Consider the following 20,507-nt stretch of genomic DNA (forward strand, 5'->3'; position numbering starts at 1 on the left):
TCAAGAAGAGCTGCTCTTTAACTCCTCTTCCTCGGCACAGAGAGCGCAGCTCTGGGAACCTCATTTACATGCATATGGGTATCTGATTGGATCTGTTCAAAGGTACAGTAGGAGTCAGTCAGATTGAATATGATGTGCATATAAATGAAGTTCCCAAAGTGGGGTGTGATGCTTCAGGAGAGACAGGGAAAATATGCTGTCTCTGCTTCATCCAAAGTCCAATAGAAACTTGGGGATTTTATTTTTTTTAACCAGCTTGAGATAAGCAAGAGTGGAAGCTGAAAAAAAATACATATATATGTACATATATATATATGTATGTATGTATGCATGCATGTATGTATGTATTTGCCCCCTCCCCATTTATTGAATTTACATCTTGGGCCAAATGCTCATCACTGGAGCCCCATAAATTGCATTAGCTCTGCGTTATCAGAGCACACGTTTGGTTTGCAGGACAACTCCACACGCACCCCTGCACAGGGCAGAGCTGCCGGGTTCACCTCCTTTGCAGCACACTTGCATCCACGCTTCTGCTGACAAGCAGGGGTACAAGGAAATCTGCTGGGCTCTGCCAGGTCTTTCTTTCAGCAGATCCTGCTCAGCCAAAGCCACCACTCACAGTTTTTTTGGCTAATAAGGGGACAAGCAGCATGTGGCTTTGGTTGAGCCTTTTGCTTGGGTGCAGGCAGCGAGCACGAGACGCGCATGGGGCAGCTAGAAGTGTCAGGAAAATCTGTGGCTTAGGAGGAGATTTGGTTCACCCTCAGGAGCTGGTGCATTCCTAAAGGAATGGGAATTATCAGAAAAATGCAGCACTGTAAAAGGTAAAGGACTAAAGGGAACTCTTCTCCTAGCAAAATCATCATTAGCAAAAGCTACATTTCTGGAAAGCACTGAATTTAAATAGTACCACAGTGCTAACCTGGGACAGAAAACAACTGCGTGCCTTACAAGCCTGGACTCCTTTGGTTTGTAGGGCCTTCTGACCTTGCCAGTGGGCCACGATTTGGGACACCCCCATGGCACATGAGTGCACACCAGGCCCTTGGGAGAGCTGCACAGTCCCAAGGAGTCCCAGCCTGCTCTTCACAGCTGGAATAATAGCTGGCTCTGCCTCCTCCTGCAGTCTGGCTTTGAGGAGGAGCACTTGGAGACTGGGAGGTGCCCAGAGGCCACAAGGATGTGTGTTTTCCCTCAGCCTAGCTCCTATCCTGAGATGTTGCACCCATGGCTGTGGGAAGGGGGCTGCGGAGGCAGTGCGAGCTGTAGGTGAGGGGATCCTGCACCTCATCAAGGACACCCTCTGTAATATCTGCAAGTTTATTTTTGGCAAATCTCTGTCTCTCTGCAGCAGTGTCTCACTTGTACTGCAGCTAATGCCCAGCTGAAATTCAAATTGTTCCAGTCCCACCAGCAAGGAGAGCCTGGGGAGTGTACTCTGCCTCCACAGGGAGACATGCTGGTGGTGCATGAAATCTTACAGGGCACTCTTGTGCCACAAGCAGCAAACCCAGCAAGCAGAGACCCACCTGTGGAAATAAAAATACTGCGTATTCCTCTCTCCTCAGTGTTACAGGAAGACGAGAAGAGATAGCTTACATAGTGATGAGGATGCTCTGGCAAACATCAAGAGTACCTTGAAGCTAGATGCCATAGTTTCAAAACCTTAAAGCCACAATGCATATCTCTAAGAGAAATTATTCCAATGTAAACTGGAAAACTAAATTTAAAAACTCCGTCTCATTTTTTTTTCTTTAAATCTTTCAAGATTTGTATTCTGTTCTGGGTGTTTCTCATAAAACATTAGATAATATCAAACATTTTAAGCCATCATTAAAAGGAATTCACTGTAAAGTTTTAGGGATACTACCACACATAAAAAGATGCAAGCAGAACACTGAGCATAGGTGAATACAACAGAGAGACATTTCAATTTCTGCTGCTTAAAAAATATTTGTTTCTGTAACTTTGGGCTACTTGCTACTTGTGGTTCAAAATCTAAAGAGCTTTGTCTTGCCTTTAAAGCTGCTCTTTGAACTCCTTTAGAAAGAACCTATGACAAGCAGAATGGGTATCAGGCCTTAATAACAGGGGCTAAACTCCAGTGTCTGCGGAGGATTATGAAGGATGACCACTGCCAGAAGAGAGGGTTTACAGGCAGGAGCACATTTCAATTTTTATCTGCAGTACAGATGATAAAATAAAATCTCGTACAACTCACCAATGACACTAAGATTGGTAGAGTGGTAAACAAGGAGAGCAGCTTGTTGTTACAGGCGGAAGGGAATTGCCTGGATGGACAGTTGCAAGTCAGCAATGTGCATTTGAAGATAGGTGAACGAAGTGTAGTTCAGGTAATAGGGGAGCAGAGAGCAGGCTTTGCCTGGGCCTCAGGAAAGACCCTGAACCATTGAAAACAAGAGCCCCTACAGAAGCTCTCACAGCAATGATACTGCAGAAGGGACAGTGTGGCCTTTGATGTATAAAGAAATACCTGGTAGAAATCACAATCTATCCACAATCCTAGATACTAATGTCCATCTCCGGAGAAGACCCCAAAGGGTCCATATACAAATAAATTAAATACAAAGCAGTGCTAAGAAGGGCTTTTCAGCTTCTCCAGTGTGGGCACAACACAGATGATGAGCAAGAAGCAAGGCAAAGCACAGGGACTCCATGTTTGTGTGTTAGGTGCCTGGGGACTTTTCAAAGAAAAGGAAGCATAAAGGTGTAACGTACAGTGAATTTGTGAGGTTTAAAGGAGTCTTTTGTCATCCGTAAAATGTCCCTCAGTCTGAATTGTGGCACCAGCAACTGAAAAGTTATAGTGGATCCTCAGCACCCGCTTAATATTTATAATGAGCCTGGAGATCTCAGTGGCAATTCAGCCACTTGCCAAAACCCTCTGTCAGGTTGCTGATAATAATCTGAGGTCATGGGCAATGAAGTATGGGGCAGAGATCCACGCTCTTATGTTTCCTTGGAGATAGGCTGCTGTCTTATTTCTGCCCATGCTTCAGTCAGGGTGCTGGACTAAATGACCTCCAGAGGTCCCTTTCAACTTGATTTATTCCATGATTCTACCATGATACCTTATAAAATGTGAATATCAAGTCACAGACCTCAGCCTCAGACCCTGCAGGGTTTTTCTGTCCATCACCTGTGTAAGTTCCCACCTGGACTACTCTTAACACTGAAACACTGCAAGCACGTCTGTGATAAATGGAATTGCATGTAAGGAAAGCATGATTTTGGCCATCTGGGATTACATTATAAACATTTCTAGAAGAAAAAAGAGAAATTACTCCTGGGAAATAATTGTCATTCATCATTATTTCAACCCTCAGAAAGAGTTTTGCAAATAGTTATGCACTGCCTTTATATAAAAAAGTTAAACCATAACATACATATATGATATGCATAATATTGCTCCCTTGGATTGGCCAAACATAAGAGAGATTCTAAGATGTGAATTTAAGTGGTTGCTTAAGTATAAATTTATACTGAAGTTAGGGATAGTTACCCTAGATCTAGCTACCAGCATTAATAATATAAACAACAACAATTAGGAGATTTTTTTTCCCAGTTCATCATATCTAAGGCTTAGATTTTAGTGATGTGTAATGTTAATCCACATTGTTTAAATGCCTGCTGCCCTTCAAAGTATAATCCACCTGGAACAATGAGAAAAACAAGAATCAGTAATAACCAGTGGTGCTATTAATTATCTTTCATGGATTAAATGCTTCAATTTCACTGAGTTATCACCCTGTAACACTACTGCTCAGGAATTCTGCACTATCTTTCCCTGCCCAAACAAGCTGAATCACATCATTTCTTACATAGTGCTGCTAACATAGTTCAAGGCATCGTCTACATAATGTTGTTCCTGGGAGCTGGTGACAGAGAGTGCAAAATGTCTGTCCTGAGGGTTTCCAGTGAAGGGCTTAAATGGAACAGAAAGTCAGAGGTCCTGAGAGGCCTTCTGGTAAAGATTGTTTGCTATGCCTTTGAGCAGAGCCCTAAACTGCAAGAGAAGTAGAATATTGGTGGGTTTTTTCTCTGTTTAAGGAGCCCAATCCTCTTGAAGTTATTCGGACAGTTCTGATTTTGAAACAATTTTTTCTGGGTACCATAACTGCAGATTTAATTTCTTACTTGTAATAACTTGATTAAAATTCATTGACATTTCACCTGGAGGCCAGAGGAAAAAAAAATTGTTACTCAGACCTTACCTTGGACTTGATCCTGCAGATCGAGTCAGTAGGGAGTGGCTTGTATGAGGACTCCTGGAAAAGATCCTTAGTGGAATTAATCAGTATTACATGTGCTAGCATTTCTTGCAAGTAATTGACATATTTTCTTGTAAATCAGTTCAGAAACCAGCTGAAATGAAGTGGTGCAATGGGTTTGGCTTCACTTTCTCGTTCAGGTCAGTGATGTGGGGATGCACAGAATCTGCTAGCAGAAAAGACAGGCATTTTCCTAGCGTTTTCCCAGGCACCCTGGGAGCCCTTCTCTCCATCAGACCCCATCGTCATCTTACCTCTTCATTTCTTCAGCAAACCCAAGCAGCAAGAGCTGGTACTGCAAGCAAATATAGTCTTACTGAATGCTAAACATCTGTATTTTATTTTATTTGTGAAGCCCTTTCCACCACAGACAAAGTACTGGGACACTATTCATTGAGTAAGATTTAACTGCAGGGTTTAGAGCTTGTGTCCTGCTCCCTGCAGCACCTTTCTTCATCAGTTTTTGCTATTTCAGCTGCTAAAAAGGGCTATCTTCTCCTATTTGACTATTTGCAAACTCGTACATACATATATATATATACACACAGAGGAGGAAGAAATTAGCAAACAGTCTAATTGATTAGAACATATGTTCTCTTCTTTTATGAAACTATTCCCCAGTCTGTATTTTTTAAGTCAGCTTGTTAATCAGTATGAACACTGAAATAAAAAGCCAGTATATAAAAATGGGCTTTTCGGCAGTTCTGGGAAACTGCAAAATAAATGGAAACAGATATTTAATACTTACCAAGTACAGTATATATAGATTTATTAAATGTAATACAAATAATACAAAGGATATTATTAAAATGTAATATTTGTTATTAAAATGCACCAAAGACTACCTGTTCATATATATGACTCTACTAGAAGCAGAAATGATCACAAAATGTATTGCTTACAAAAGGTTGCTTTGACTGTAAATAACTGCAGGTGAATCATAGCTAGTTCAGTGAAATTTCCTTTTTTTTAAAAAAACAGCATTGTGATGTAAAAATGTAATTTGGAATCTAAAAATTTTACTTTGTGTTTATTTGAATTTCATTTAACTGCAAATTTTCTCTAACTGGATTACATATTTGCATGGTCAGACTATGTGTATTTTAATTATTATGTTATCTCAATGGCAAATTGACATTTTAAAATGTCACATAAAAGCACAAATTAAAGAGGCTAGTTTAGTACAATAAACATGATGTGTGTCTGAGAACAGCTACTTTCAATTTTCTTCTGTTAGCCTAGTAATACTTAATTAAACTATTTTGGGAATTAATAAAACTGTTTCAGACCAGTTTATTAAAATGCACAAACAGAAGAGAGTTTGATCCGGCAGAAGGTTCAATCCCAGATAAGTAGCAAAACCTAAAATTTTCTATTAAAACTGCACAACTTCAATCCTTATTTTGTATTATACTCCTTTAAGTAAAGAGCATAACATTTATTTTAAAAATAAATAAAATTTAAGAATTTACTTTTCAGAGTGGAAGTGCCCAAAATTTGCAGAAGGCTCTTGAAGTAATTCTTATTTAATGGAGAAATTGAATATGTTTGACATGAAAAGGCAAGGCAGGGATGGCTTATTACCCTTAGCATATTGATGTATTATATGGTGAATGGAAGAAAACCACTCTGAATGTCTCAGACCCCACCTCCTGATTCCTTCTCATGGACCGTGTCCAGTGCTCAGCTGCTCTTGCTGGCAGAAAACTCCTCTTCCCCATACCTGATACACTCTAGGATTTCTCTGACCTCCAAAGCACACCCAGGTAACTCTAACACCTCCCATTTTTGCTTATGGCGCATTAAAATTGGCCCATGTCCTTACTCTTATTTCTTCTTCAGAGGGAACAAAGAAAGCCCTGAGATATTTTCTTCCAAAGGTCGTGTTTGCTGTGCCTGTTCCTGCTGCCCTTCCCTGGCCCCTCCTCTCTCTGGAATATGCAGTACCTAACACTGGTCTCCAGTGCTGAGCACCATGCTATCTGAATATCTGCATACTAGCACTGAATGTGTGGCTTTAATTATTCTTATGTAATGCTCTGGACGTCCATTCATCATTACAACCTCCAGCTCCTCTGCTGCCAAACTGCTCCCTTGACAGTTATTCCCTTCCTTGCATTTCTGCAGTCAATCACACTTGTGAAGTGTAGGAGCTTGCATTTATCAAAGACTACTCCATTTTTGCAGATAAATTCCTAAAAATATTCAATGTAATTGTGAATTCTAGCCCTGCCCACCACTGCTCTTGAAGTGTTTCTCAGTTTGGTATTTCTCTAAGTCTCTCAGCTCCCTGGAATCAGCGCAGAGTTGCAGTGTAGCAGTGAAGGGTTGCCTGCTTTCTTTGGCCAGCTTTCCAGTTAGCCATTCACCCACCTGCCCACAAATCACTGTGTTTTCTAAATTTGCTCACGAACCTGTCATGTGATACATGACATCCAAGAATCAAGATCTGTCTTGAATATCATTTTTCTTTCTCCATGAAGTCTGTTGCCCATAAATTGGTTACTTTGGCTGGATATATTTGGCTTGATGAGGCGATTACTGGATGTTGGACACTTTTTTGATTTTATCTAGATGGCTGATCCATTAGTAAATGGATCACATAATGCAAAATATAATATAGCATTATAAACATAATCAAATAATTAGGTCAAAATTAGTCTAATTCCCAGAATCTCTTTTAAAGAGAGACAATAGATGCCCAAACTGCTACTACCCACACTTCTGAAGATGCACACTCCCTTCCCAAAGGCCTGCTAATTCTCCAGCTCTTTCAGGCAGCTTTCAAGATATTCAGCCCTGACTTGTCCAGCTGTTTTGAAATGTCTCAACTTTCATGTTAATTTCTTTCTGATTTTAGCCACAGTCCTTAGCCATTAGTAACTCTTATTAACTGCTTTAGCCATCTCATTTAATCCTTCATGAAATACAAAGAAATACCAAAACCTTTGCCTCCTTGGTTCTCTTCTTGTTAGATTTGCCTCACTTTTGAAGACAAGGACTGACATTTTTGTCTTGTCTTCCTCTTACCAGTCACATATTTTCAGAATCATGTATCTTTTAAAATGAACTTTGTTTGCTGCACTTCCATTTAACTCAGAAAACACCATCTAAAAACTATTTTTATTTTGAGGTGAACACAAAAGGAAGATGCAATTACTTCCCATAACATAATCAAATAAAGTTTTTTCAAAGTTCCCATGTCATTTAAATATGCTGTATCAGTAGTGGCATGGTGAATGCCAATGAAACACTACTGTTGTATTATAACAGCATCATTCTGCTGGTAGAATTTCCCCATGTAGACAAGTCCTTAGCAGTATTCCCCAGTCTTCCTCCCGTTGTGAGTGACATTTCATGGAGCTGAGAAGAATAACAATGAAATGGCCCCAAATCATGATGGAGTGCGGCAAAATTTTGAAAATGCTGAGGCTTTGAACATGAATTATTTTAGGTATATCTTTCTTTTACTAATCTAGTGGAATTAGGAAGCTATTAAATACAGCAGATCAAACAAAAAGAAGTCAGGAACTGTCACACAAAAAAATCCTTCCAGTCAAAGTGGGACCACCAGGCTAACAAATCTCACTGCAAAACACCTACGTGGTTACACCGCTATTTGTACACCTAGACCCTGGTCATAAAATTCCATATGGTGATAAATGCAAGCTGTGCATATTTTTTTTCTGGGAAATGTTTTTTTTTAATAATTATCATAATCACTTCTATCTCTAAATACCATGTAGTTTCTCTTCTCTTGCCAGCCTGTAGCCCTTTTAGCTGGCTTTTATGTTTCCCTTGACAAGCAGTGGCTTCCCAAGTTGGGAAGGACTCTGAGAACATCTCCAACTTTTCCTCCTGCTCCAGAAATGATTGCAGAAAGCCACTAAACTTGGCTGAGGAGGCAGCAAGTCAAGGTCAGGGTGTCTTTTTTCTTGGCTGTCCTGTTAGCAATGTCATCTCAGATGCATAGATGGCATTAGCTCCCATGTGTTAGTCTCTGCAGAAAATATTCAGAATTTCAACAAAACATACAGATCTTCCTTCCATTTGTAACTTTCAGGTACAAAATGGCCAGACCATCACGCTCTATTCAGTAAATCCTCAGCAAATTATGCATGTAGAGAGAGGAAAATCCCAATCATAAATTAATTGTGCATTAAAGGAGGTCACATATTGGATATCACAGGAAAAATCTTCTGCTGCAAATTTCCTCCCCCAAAACCTGGAGATTTATCAGGGTAGCTAACAAATATATCAGGATAAACAAGTAGCAATAAGCAGGATTCCATCCAGCTGGGATTTGAATGCCTGCAAAGACGGAGACCCCACATGCTCTCTGGGCAGCCTGTATCCATGTCAAAAAAAGTGTTTCCCAATGTTCAAGATGTTCAAGAGGGACCCTCCTGTGTTTCAGTTTTGTGCCACTGGTACCGCTGAAAAATGCCTCAGTTCTTTGCACCCTCCCTTCTTTATATCTTCTCTCTTGTTCAGGTTGAACATTCCCAGCTCTAATTCCTTTGTACAGAAACTCATCAACTTTAAATTGCGGTCTTAAAACTATTTAACTTAGATGCTCATCTGGCACGGGCCCTCTCCAAGATGCCTTTGAGCTACATCAGCAGACCACTACAGAGAAGACTTGGCTGTCATGGGCTCTGCAGTATCTATTTGGTGTTTAAATGGGAGGCTTGCAGTTGCAACACCGTCCATCCAGCCTAGGAGTAGTAAAATTCAATTTTTTTAAAAGATTTGTCTCTGTATTTAATCACGTTCCTTGGTTGCTCTTTGATAATGCTCGTTTTGGTCTCACATCTTTTTTTGCATGATTTTCAAGTGGGTGGGGGGAGATATTTCACAGGAAAAAAAATACATATATATATTAGCAAAAAGAGTTTCATGCAACTATAATTCCATTTAGATCACTGTCAGTGACAGGCAGAATTTACTTTAAGATATTTTCTGTGCTTTACGGTTACTCATTCATGCAAATAAAGATAGCCCTTGAAGCCAAGTCACCTTGCCCTCTCAATCATCCACCTTGCCCTCCAGAGCTCTGGGGGGAATGCTAAATTAAAATCTGTCTGCTCTGGCAGAGGTGGTTTTTTTGATATAAAGCCAGAATAATTATTCAGACATATGTTTACAGCTGCAAGGTTATATTTTGCTGAAGATTTTTTAAAGTGAAAATGTAACTTGGTTGCTAAAGGGTTTTCTGTTTAATCACTGCAGAGGTATGGAAGACAGGAAAATTTGTGTATTTGCCCACTTTCATCTCAGTCCTTGTGATTTGTTTGTTTAGCTCCCTTTTTTTTTAATAACATAAAATTTTGAAGGGTCAAAAACATTTCCATATCATATTATTTAAAGAGTTTAATTCTATTTTTGTGCACAGAAACACAGTTTCCCCTTTTTTTTGCTTTCTGTGATGATAATAAACAGTGGTCAGAGTGAAATGAAGCACTACAGGAAAGTTGTGTTAGTCGTGTTAAGAAGAGTTCAATGGAGGGCTTCAAACAATATTTTGAGTTGTTTTGTGGCAGTGAAGATTAGCTTGAAGGATGACAAATGCAAATTGAGAAAAGCCTAGTTGGAATTTACAAACTGTCCTGTAATGGAAAGAGATCCATATTTTAATTTTTTAACTGCAAAATCCTCAAAGCAACAAGTACAGAAGAAACAGAAGGGAGAAATACTCAAAAGGAAAACAACTTTGATGATTTAACAGCACTCATATTGCATAAACTTTGCAGGAACAGGTAATACAATACAAAACAAAGCTTCCTCAAATGTGGAAATTCCACTTCAGGTGTTAAACTCTCAAGAAGCTCTCTGTCATCATGCTAACTTAGTGAGAGACATGAAATACCTCTGCATGTTCCTCCTCACCTTTTATTTAGCCCTCTTCTCAGTTAAGCTGGAGCTTTCAAATGATATTTGTTGCAAAGCAGGTCTGGGTAGTTTAGCAGATTGTCCCTTTTCACCTCAACAGCTGGAGCACACATGTGGTGCATGAGGTACATAGTGCATCCTGATTTTTGCCTCGCTCTTTCACTAGTGTGTTGTCTAGCTGCTCCTGAAAAACAATTCTAGTTAGATCAGTGGTTTTCAGACATTCACTTGCCTTGGGGTTTTCCATTGCCCTGGAAGCACTGCCTTGTGAAGCTGCAAAGTTGGTGGCCAGGAATGCCAAAGCTCTGAGCAAGTGGAAGATGAAAACACTGGAAAAAGCTCTAGTTGTAATAAACATTCAGAAAATTTGCCTCATAGTAAAAGATTCCAGAATCTTAGTTTTTATCGATTTATTTATTATGTAAATAATATAATTTATAGAATACATATTATATAAATGTATATTATATAAATAATGAAATGTATATTATATAAATAATATTGCATATTATTCAAACCAAAATACTTAAGAAGTGAAAAAGGTGTTAGAAGTCAAAGCTGGAGAAAAAAGCATAAACATATTTTTTTAAAAGGAGCTTCATTAAGATCTAAAAGAATCACAGGGTGAAGTTTTATGAATGTCTTAGAGCTTTCATTTCAGGAGTGGATAAGTTTCTAAAAATGTAGGAAATATGTAAATATGTAGGAGCTGCCTGGGCACAGAGACTGGACACACTGGCTTGTGTCCTGAGAGAGGTCACACGAGCTGGTCACTGCAGGTTCCTCTGTCCTTGCAGGCCCATGGAATCAGGGACTCTGGGAAAAGAGTCTCAAGAGGCTTGCAGACAGAGAGAAATTACCTGGAGTCTGTGAAGTCTTACTTAAAGCCAAGAACCACTTCTCAAAAAATCTTTGAAACTAAGCCACATTTTGTGGGTCGAGAAAGGCAAAAGGAGGAAAAAAATTTTTACAATTAATTCAGAGAAAGTCTGCTTGTTTATTTTCTTCATCTGCCTGTCTCATAATACATTACATATTGTGAAGTTGAAGTCTTGAGTGTAATAAGAGAGTTTGAGAAAAGAGTCATGTGCACAAAGAAACTTTTTCTCTGTTATAATCTCTAAGCCTGGATAATGACATTACATTTTTGAGACACCAAGATCAGCGTTGCAACAGCCCATTCCAAGACCTATCAGCTTTCATTAACACAGTGATTCATCCCTGCCTTAATCTTTCTTCTTAAACTATTCAAACTGTGAACCAAATAAAATGTCTGTATACACAAGTCTTAAGTTTTACTAAAGTCTGATATTTAGCTCATGGTCTGATTCACTAAAACATCTGCCTGCCAGTCTAGATTTGTACATTGATTTTCAGGTAAGACATCTCTCTTTAAAAGACCAGACTTCATACTGGAATTTAACAGTGAGTACAGGAAAAGGTGTACTAACATCCAGTTCAGGGGTTTAATGAATCAAACCAGAATGATTCAGGCCTTATTAGCCCAATTATGTGTTGTTCCATCTTCTCCCCTGCCCATTTAATTTAAGAATAATCTTTTGTCTGGTTTTTTTTTTTTAAAGTTAGGAATCAGATGGACTGCAGTCAGGGCCACTTTCTGATACAATTTTTCTTCTTTAATGAAAAGTTAAGGTACTTTCTAGTCTTTCTGAAGGAAGCTCATTAAAGGCACCTTTTATTTTTTTTTTTAAGGAGCAGATTTCTGCTCTTTGCAGATAATGCAGAGTTGTCCTCTTGTTTAATTGAAATGCAGCCATTTTTGATGGAGAAATTCCAGCTTCAACCTGTGAGCTGATGTTTTCAAGGTGCCTAAAATACCCAGTGTTCTGTTTCAACTGTGTCACATTGTAAACTGGCAAGAATCTGGTTATCTGTAGCAGTGCAGAGAGACAGACACCACAGAATCATCATAGAGTCACAGAATGGTTTGAGTTGGGAGGGACCTTAGAAGTCATCTAATTCCAACTTCTCTGTTGTGGGCAGAGACACATTTCACTAGACCATGCTGCTCAGAGCTCCATCCAACACATCCTTGAACACTTCCAGGGATGGGGACATCTACAGCTTCTCTAGGCAATCTGTTCCAGTGTCTCACCTCCCTCACAGTAAAAAAAAATTCTTCCTAATATCTAATTACCACCAGACCTCCTGCATTTCAGGTTGCTACTGCAGTCCTGTAAACAGGCACTGCTGTTGTCAAAGAAAGAAAAATTTCTTTTGAGATGAGTTATTTAAATCCAAAGCAAATCCTTCAAATTTATTTCCATGGCATTTATCAATAACACGCATTTACAGAGAGTCCTGTGAGCACGTGTTGCTAAAAATAAGGGTCAAGACAGAGGAGTTGGGCAGTACAATTGCACCAAGTCATAGAGAGAACACCAAATACTTGCCTCCCTTCATGACCCACCCTGGGAATCAACCTTTGAAGTAGTGCTCCAATCCAATCCCTTCCTTCACTGAGAGTAACTCCTCATTCCCCAAGTGGCCTTGCTGATGGAGAGGTAAGGAAGTGTGGGAAGCCTTTGCCTGCATAGCAACCTAAGGAGCTTGTGAGCCTCCATGGATCAAATAACTATGTAATGTGGCAAGTCCATTGGAACCATTGTCTGCACATAGGAGCTCATAGACATGCCTATCTACCTACATACACATATATATATACACATATGTGGCACTTGCACTCTTATCAAATCCTGCTGATTGGATGGAAAGATAAATTTCAAGCAAGAATTTTTGCAAGTAGCCATCCAAATATCTTGTAATAGCATACAAGAAAGAGGCAGAGCAAGCCATGATCTGCTATGAAACATCTCTCTTCCTCATTCTGCAGCCCTTTCAAAAAGCACCACAACTCTGTGCAGAGCTACAGCTGTTTCTACATCAAGCAAACCAATGAGGTGTTCTCCACAGGTCACTAGCTACAACATGAAACTCTCCACTGCATTCTGACAGCCATCCAGCTCCATCCCAAGCCTGAGTTCCTCTCCTGCAAAAGGATTTACCTCCTTCCCAAAGGCCCAGGATCTCTGTGCTCTCCCTACTACAGCCTCTTGCCACTGATTCCCAGAGGAGACGAGTGATGCTGGAGAGCTACGTAAAGGCACACAGACAGCTTGAGGTATGACCATGAGGAGACAGAGGCTGGTGCAGATGGCATTAATTTCACAGCAGTGCACTGGAGAGGCAAATTTTGGAGCTGCCTGGTGTGTGAAGAGACTTTTCTGTCTCCCAGAACATTGCTATATGTTAGCAGCAGTGTTTTCACAGATATCCAGAGACAAAGACTCGTGACTTTTTGCCGTCGCCCTTAATACCACTGGAGGCCTTTGAGCAGGTAATACTTCCACCTCCCTCCACTGTAACTGGCACCACAGTGCTTGACAGACTTATAAAACCATAGGCAACTCAAGTTAATATCATCCCTAGGGATATATAGAACTTGCTTGTAACAGGTGTTATTTAGCTTTTGAAGTTCCTGAAATTGCCCAGAAGTTAAGGAAGAGAGAAGAAATTTGCACAAAATATGTTAAAATACTTTTGGGGGTGTAGAGAAGGCAATGATACTGAAACCAGTGCCATGCAGATTATGCTAAAGCATTTAAATTTCAACATTTGAAGCTTCAGATTAGCTGGCTATGGTCAAATTTTCAGTCTTAGAAGCTAAGTAATAAGATCTAAATGCGGACAGTGCAATTAAACCCTTGTATTTAGAAGCCAAAAAAGTATAGCTGTTTGACCTCTCCTGAAATGAGGTGAATGGGTGTTAAATACTTACAGACTCTAGTAAGCTCCTGTAGTTTTAAGAGAGACACAGTACCTCATCCTTAATCATTCATGTCTTAAACCAGTTTGCAAAGATGCCTCAGGTGAACTTAGAAGAAAATAAGCAGGACACAGATCTGAATTTTAAAGGTACATACACAGTCTTGTGCTGCAAACAAAGTTAAAACCAGAAAACAGGTATTAAAAACGGGATTCTGTCTTATCAAGTGATACAGTGGTGGTTCTCTAAATCAGAGCTGTAGCAGCCCTTGTAGAGGAAATTTTCTATAGCAGATGGAGAGAGAATTTATGTTCTACACTGATGAAGCCTAGGTGAAGAAAAGCACTACCAGTAGACCACAGATGTATGGATGAATGAGACAAGAGCTATTTTGAAGAGAAAATTTTTGTAGCTAATTAAGGAGACACAGGTAGCCAGTAGAATTGTCCCCAGTACCTGGGACCAAATGGAAATTGCAAAATGTGTCTTCACTGTTCAATGGAGAGCCTTCTTCACAGAAGCCAGGTATGTCCTCTCCATACCAAAGGATTGCCCAACTCACGTTTCCTAAGTCCCATCCATGAGGATGAACCCTCAGTCAGCTGCATTAATCAATGTCCCAGTATACCCCAGGCCCTCGGAACACACCTTGTCTGGGGGTGAAAAAAAGGGCCCTGAAACTGCATGATAGCATTAAACATCTCATCATGCCCCTGTGAGATGGAGCAGAATTTTGTGATAATTCCAAGGTGACAGGCACCATTTGGACAAGGTACAAATTTCTTCAAAAAGACAAATTCACACTGGATTCCTGTCCTGCACTTAGACTCAAACCAACTAGCAAAACTCATTAAATTCTTCTGAGCTGTGTTTATCTGCAGTCAGATGAAAGAATTAAAATAATAAAACGAGCCTAGGGAAACAATCCCTACCATTTAAAAACTTTCAGTAGAAACCTATGTTAATTTTTTTGATAACTTTTTTTTGCTGGGTTGTTTTTTTTTTTTTTCCCAAATGAATATTTTCATTCTTATATTCAGGATTGTGCAGAAACTTCAAGGCCTGCAGTATACTCACATGCCCATATTCTCTCATAACTTCTCCTCCACCTCCCTCTTTTTTAAATAGCAACTCTTAGATAAGAAAAGTTTCTTCAACTTTTTCAGCATTTCTGTTACAGCACCTGACCAAGCCAGCCTGACCATGGAGAAAGAAAGAAAGAAACAGTGTTCATTGCCTCATCTAGTTTCCTCTCTCTGCATGGTATAACCAGCCTGGATAACACTGGAAGCCACAAGCCTGGTGTGCATCAGTCTGATATGAACCTTTACTGATCATGTTTATCCAGCACCCACTCGGTTTGATCTGCATACTGAGCCGCATGAAGGCTATGAGGCAGAAAGTGCATTTCAAAAATGTGATTTTCCTTTCAGATAAATGCGTTTTACTCAGAGCAAGCTGAATTCTAACTTCTCTCCCAGATTTTGCATTTAAAAATTACTCTTGAAAGTTGAGCAGCTAAGCATCCAAATCTATGGGGAAACTTCCAGCATCAGTCTGTTAGGCAGGAGCTTTACCCATGCACTGTGCTTTCTGCTTCAACTTTTGGTTTGTCTGGAATTTATTTACTTTTCATTGTTTTAATCACAACAATTTTGGATGCTTTTAAATGCCCGGAGGACTGCTGATCAATTGATAGAATTGCAGATACAGCCCACACAAGTCTATGGGGCTGGATGACATCCACTCAGGGCTGCTTAGGGAGATGGTGTAAGTGCTCGCCAAGCGACTTTCCATCATTTACCAGCAGTCCTGACTAGCCAGGGAAGTCCCAGTTGACTGGAGGCTGGCAAATGTGAAGCTCATCTACAAGAAGGGTGAGAAAAATAATCCAGGGAAGTGATGGAATCACCATCCCTGGAGTCATTTTAAAAACTGTGCGTGTGGTACCTGGGGACAGTTTAGTGGTAGACTTGGCAGTGCTGGGTTAACTGTTGGATTCAATTATCTTAAAGGTCCTATCCAACCTCAGAGATTCTATGATTCTAAAATTACCAGAAGCAGGAAAGGTCTTCTTTTTCACTGAAGTTACTTCTTGGTAGTCAGTTTTAATTGGCCATTCTTCACATGCAAAGAGAAAGTAGTGATTGGGAAATGTCCACCCAGCTGTCACTGCCTATGCTACTGCTATGGCTTACTCACCTGAAATGACTATTGCTTTTGGGGAAATTTCACATATGTAGGATATGATGCTGCACAAGACCACATGGAGGCTTTCTTCAGTGTTATAACCAGGGTCTATAGCAAGATCAGACTGATTTTTCTTATGCTTTCTTGATGTTGCTGTGTAATACCCCAAGGCCCAAAGAAATATTTGGCTATATGTAACAGAATAGGAAGATGAGCTGAAACAATAGCTGGGCAGATCAGATAATATAAAAGTCATTAAAAGATGTGTCAAGAGTGACTGTGCTTTATAGATATATGCTTAAATAGAAATACAAATGTTTGAGGACAATAAAGCCCACTTCCCACACATTTCAAACTGATCACCTGAAGAAGTTTACCTGCAGCTCCTCCTTGCCTCCAGCTTTCATCTGTAAGACAAAAATAGCACTGTCACCATCACCACTCTCTTTGGATAGCCATGAAAACAAAACAAGGTTTCTGAAGCACCTCAAAACCACAGTGTCAAACAATACAGAAAAACTTCACAAAAACTAAAAACTTCTGCCTGCCGAGCTAAGTTTGAATAGTAGGCAGAGACCACACACAGAATAATTCAAAAACAAGGGGCTGAATTGTTGCCTCTTAAATAAGTATTGCCCCTTCCACATACAGAGTAAGGCCACAGCACTGTGGGAAAAATATTGTGCAACGCTGTGACTAAAACTTCTTATTCAGGGGGTGAATTAAAGGCTGCACAGAAAACTTGGACAGTCTTGATGTATCTCTTCTGAGTGCTTATCCACATAGCAGTTTCTTTTGAAACCATCTTTTGTTGTAATAAATATAATTGAGGGAGAGAAAATTATTTAGAGCCATGTGAAGATCCAGAGATAAAAGAAATATTTGGTTTGTGCTTGAGTCAACTCTGAGATCAGTGTTCCTTACATGGATTTCTCTGATTTCAGACCCTTTATGTGAATTTTCCAAAAGGAAAAAAAAAACCATAAATTTCTAGAACCTAAAGCAAACACTTGTTTGCTAAATTAAAGTTTCTTCTGTTTTCTTTCCCATACATCCCCACAGCCAGTGGTAAATAAATGTCTTTTTCTGATAGTGTTTGCACAAAAGGCAAATACAGCTGTTTGCGGACTGATTTTTGATTATCCAGATTGATTTGTGAAGAGGTTGTCACAGAATTTCTACGCAAGTTCACTTTTATAATTATATGTCCTCACATCCTGAGGCATTCCAGCAAAACCTCCCAGAAGAGAGACCCTAAAATGTTCAGGATCCATATCTCCATATCCAGTAATCTCTCTATGTATCTGTATATAAAAACACAAACGTACGTACGAAATATACAATTCCATTTATGGTTCTCTTTAGATGTATTCATATATCCATATTTTTTTCTCTGGATATAATAAGTGGTATATCAAAGAGCTGGAGAGCCAACTATTGACTCCCCAGTGTGATTCAGCCCCAGCCTGAGTGTCTGGGAAATGCACCAGGGAAAGGGAAAGCACTCATGTACTGATGTGGCTGTGGCCCCATCCCGTCCCAGTGCCAGCAGAGGCTGCCTTGGCTCCTGCTGGTGCTCCCAGGGCAGCCAGCGGGGCTGGCACTGGTGGAAGCAGCAGGACAGGAGCAGGACAGGGACTGGGATGGGGTCAGGGAGGAACCGATACGTGCCGTGCCAGTGAGGTCCCCGGTGACGGCACAGGTATCCCCTGCTGCAACTCAACCTTCCCAGGGAAGACAGGGCTGGGGAGAGGAGGGGAGGCTTGGTTCCCCAATTAAATTTTATACATCCCTCCACTGTTTCTCAGGTTGCTTTCAGAATCAGAAAATCCAAGAAATATATTCACAGATGTTCCCTTGTTTATTTGTTGACTCTGTGTAATTTGTTTGCCCTAATTTGTTTTTGTCTATCATGGGACTTCCCTTTTTAATTTCCCTTTCTCTGTTTACCACTCTTTGTGGAGCAGCGGTCTGTTAAGCTGTGAGAGGCACATGCCAAATTAAAAAAAAAAAAGGGGGGAGGGGGGAAAGGCACCGCAGATTGTTTTAAGCACTGGCTGCCCCTTTGGGCCTGAAGGCCTTGCTTGCAGCCTGCACCTGCTCCTCCTCTTGAGACACGGGGCTCCTGATCTTTATCCCCTGCCTTTAAGCTGCCTGATTCCTATTATCCAAACTCAAACAGCGTTCTCTACATTCACGCCTCCAGCACTTGGCATGAAATTAATAAGCCTGGCTGATATATTTCCCTGGAAGCCTGCCACTCTTTAACAGTGGTGTTAGATTAAAAATTTTGGCATGGTTAATGAACAGGGAAAAGCTGAAGCCAAAAGTTTCATGCAGCAATGCAAAGATTTGGGGGTTATGAAAAGAATACCAACTTTGTTCGCATTTTCTGAATGCCATCCTAATTACAGGGTTAGATAACAGACACAACAAAATAGTCATGGCTAGAAGAAAGGACGTGTTCTCATCCTTCCCTCGCATTTGATTTTATCTTGCCTTTTCAATCTCATCCCATTCTGCTGTATTGTGTAACCTGAAACACAGTGGTGCTCAGTTGGGTTCAAAACTCTGCATTCACACAATTAGCACTGAAAGGGGCCACAAACCCAGATGCTGCCCTGTCCCTGGGGTCTGGGAGCAGTGCAGTCCTCCTTCAGACTCTGCTGGAGACTGGGAACTACCTCTTCCCCAAATAGCAAAGTCCAAGGTGGATTGCAAGTGGCAATCATGTCCCCAGGTCATTTGGGCCTTTGGGCATCCCTGATCTTCATCCATCTTTGGCTTTAACAGATCTCATTTGTAGGATGCTGACAGCATGGTTAGGTTTTTTCACTAGACAAAATAATCCTAACAAGAAATTGCATGTGCACCCATGTGTGAGTCATAAATACATACATATATACATATATGTGTAAGAAGTGCTGTTGATTCTTTCAAGTGTGAGCCTTGTATCCAAATTTGTGTGACACACAGCATGCATTCACTGACTTTTGTTCTCCCACTTTGGAAAGGAACAATCTTAGTTTCCCCAACAAGTGTCACTTTCTGCCCCCTGGTTACTAAGTCATGGCTATGCTGTTACTACCAAAACTATAAAAATGCTCTGAAACATACAATCTTCCAGACTGAAAGAGACATGAAATCAGTGCTAAAGCATTCTTAGCATGTCACTTGTGGGCCTGTGGTAGCATTAGGGAGAACACAAGACGTGGTTTTTTTCCTGACTGCTATAGTTCCCCTAGCTGTAAAGCCACAGTGTCCTACTAGTGGCAGAAATGCTTCCCTCTTCCATTTCCTATATGCTCTGGGCTGTGCTCCCAAAAATCCCTTGAAGTACCTGACCACCCATCTGAACTCCACACCACGGGCCATTCTCTGCTGCAGAGGCACATACTGGGAAGAGCTCCAGCAGTCTTCTTGCTCTTGAAAACTGCAACAGCGCTACTGACAACAGAAAAAAACTTCTCCAGCTCAGTGCTCAGGGGAAACATGAAGTGAAAGGGCTTTGTATCACCTTACTATTGTCCTAGCTGCTTTCCCTCCCCTGGCCCTTTTCTCCTATTTTACAAACAGATTTGTCACCAGGTCTTGACCAAAGCCATTTAACATCTCCTATCTCTTCTGCAGCTCACCCCTTCCCTCTCTCCTTTCCTCCTGCCCTCTGGGATGCATTTGTATTCTGTTTGTTAAGGTACCCACAGGAACTCCATTTTCCTGGTCTTTCCATGTAGCTTTCATCCTTCAAAATTTCCTCTTCCCTACTCTATAGTGATTTCCAGCTGAGAGAAAGGAACATCTCTTCCACATTAAAAAGTCTTGGCCATCCTGCAACCACTGAGGCGGCCAAACTCCTCTCCCTTTAGAGCAATGGCCTGCCCTCAGTACCAGCTCTGCAGAAGTGAAATGTGTCTCTCCCTTGAGTGCTGAACATGAGGTGCCCTGGTTGGGCTGGCTGTTAGCTCTTTACGCACCACGCCGTCGGGTGCGGCTCAGGACCGGTGTCACACAGCAGCTCATGCGTTAATGGCCCGCTTGCGCTACCACGCCAGCTGCGTGCTCGGTTTATATCACAGAAAAGTGTGAAACGATAAGGAAATTGCTAATCTGAGTGATAGGGCATGGCTCTGTGCAACTCCTACCTTTCACAGCTGCTCTTTACACATGCATGCCCTTGGACAGCTTCCCAGGCTGCCTCACTCCAAGGGTCTCCCGGAACGCCCCTCCTCTCCACCTAGGGTCAAGTCATCTTCTCCTACGCTAGCACCAACAGCTGGAGGCCAATGACATATGAAGTGCATGCTGAACATAATAAGAGTTTACAATGCTAATAACTTAAGCAG

The sequence above is a fragment of the Poecile atricapillus genome, chromosome 3 (assembly GCF_030490865.1).
Source record: "Poecile atricapillus isolate bPoeAtr1 chromosome 3, bPoeAtr1.hap1, whole genome shotgun sequence".
NCBI lineage: Eukaryota > Metazoa > Chordata > Aves > Passeriformes > Paridae > Poecile > Poecile atricapillus.